The following is a 1,845-nucleotide window of genomic DNA, read 5'->3' on the forward strand; positions in this document are numbered from 1 at the left end:
ATTTTAAATAAATTTTATTCAATGTAATTGAAAAATACTCTGTTTAATTAAAAGAGACACGTGTGTAGGTTAATGAAAGTAAAAATCTCTTTTTATTAAGAATTACAAACTATGAAATATTTCCTGAAACAAAAATCTACCTCATAAAATGGAAAAGAAGTTTAATTGGTTACAGAAGATTCTTCTTTATTTAACAGCAGAAGTCCCACTTTTATTTTATTTTATTTATTTATTTATTTATTTTTTATCATTTTATGTGCCTCAGGCATGAAACAGCTCTGGCCACCGACACAGGCATCAAGCTAGGATGAACTAAGGACTGTACATCTGCTTTGCCCCTGACTGATATAAGAGCAACACCACCAATCAGGTGTCTCCTTGCCCATTACCAGGGGTAGAAGTCCCACTTTTAAACAAATCAAATTTCTCATTGGAAAAAAAGAGCATCTATACCAACTAAATATGTAAGTTGCCATTTTGTATTAAACTCATAATGGAAACATTCAAGGATGAATTCAATTTTAGCTGATTTCCAAATAAAAGTATCAGACCCAAAATTTTTCCCAGAAATTTGGGGGTTAGACCATATATATTTCTACAAGTAGAAATAGGGAAAAATTTCATATATATATATATATATATATATATATATATATATATATATATCTCACATATATATACCATATACATATATATGTGTGTTTAATGTATTTAACATATTTTTATTGATTTCAGAGAGGAAGGGAGAGGGAGAGAGAGATAGAAACATCAATGATGAGAGAGAATCATTGATCAGCTGCCTCTTTCATGCCCCCTACTTGGGTCAAGCCCACTGATTGAGAACCCAACTGTGATCTCCTGGTTCATAGAGCAATGCTCAACCATACCAGCCAAGCTAGACTATAAATTTTATCATATATTCTTCTAAATGTAATCAAAGATTTCTGGGGGAAAAAACATATTCTTAAACCATAATAGAATAATGTTGCATGGTTTATTATAATACTCTTTATAATATAATTAGAGGCTTGGTGCACAAATTTGTGCACTGGTGGGGTCCCTCAGCCCGTCCTGTGGGGGTCAGGCTGAAACTGACTCTCCGACATCCCCCGAGGGATCCCAGATTGTGAGAGGGCGCAGGCCAGGCCAAGGGACCCCACTGGTGCATGAATCTGTGCACCGGGCCTCTAGTATGCATATAAGATCTTTGGTTAATCTCTTCCCACCCTTCTCTCTGCTCCCTTCCCTCTGAGATGCATTAGTCTGTTCCATGTTTCCATGCCTGTGGTTTCTGATCCTTTGTTGAGTGTCTGCCTCCTGATGGTCAGTGTGCATCATAGCTACCAGTTGGATGGTCGAACGGTTGGCCAGTCAGCCAGTCACTTAGGCTATCCTAGATAATAAAAGGCTGATAAGCAAATCGACCAAATGGCAGAATGACCAGTTGCTATGATGTGCACTGACCACCAGGAGGCAGACGCTCAATGCAGGAGCTTCCCCCTGGTGGTCAGTGTGGTCATTGCACTCCCACAGGGGGAGCGCCACTCAGCCAGAATCCTTGAGCACAGGCTCATGGCTGACGAGCGCAGCGGCCGTGGCGGGAGCCTCTCACTCCTCTGCGGCAGCACTAAGGATGTCCGACTGACGTCTTAGGCCTGCTCCTGTCAGTCAGACATCCCCCAAGGGCTCTCTGACTGTGAGAGGGTGCAAGCCGGGCTGAGGACTCCCCTGAGTGCATGTATTTTGTGCACCGGGCCTCTAGTTATATATATATAGATGACTATACTATACAATATATATTCTGTATTGTGCAATAACTAGGTGATTGGGTGATAAGTTCTTAGT

General features: G+C 40.4%; 1 pseudogene; it reads right to left on the minus strand.

Annotated features, from left to right (window-relative positions):
• Positions 1-252: 252 nt before the first annotated feature.
• Positions 253-397, minus strand: LOC118657218 (annotated as a pseudogene).
• Between the last annotated feature and the right edge of the window lie 1,448 nt (positions 398-1,845).

Source organism: Myotis myotis, unplaced genomic scaffold (assembly GCF_014108235.1).
Source record: "Myotis myotis isolate mMyoMyo1 unplaced genomic scaffold, mMyoMyo1.p scaffold_m19_p_5, whole genome shotgun sequence".
Taxonomy (NCBI): Eukaryota; Metazoa; Chordata; class Mammalia; order Chiroptera; family Vespertilionidae; genus Myotis; species Myotis myotis.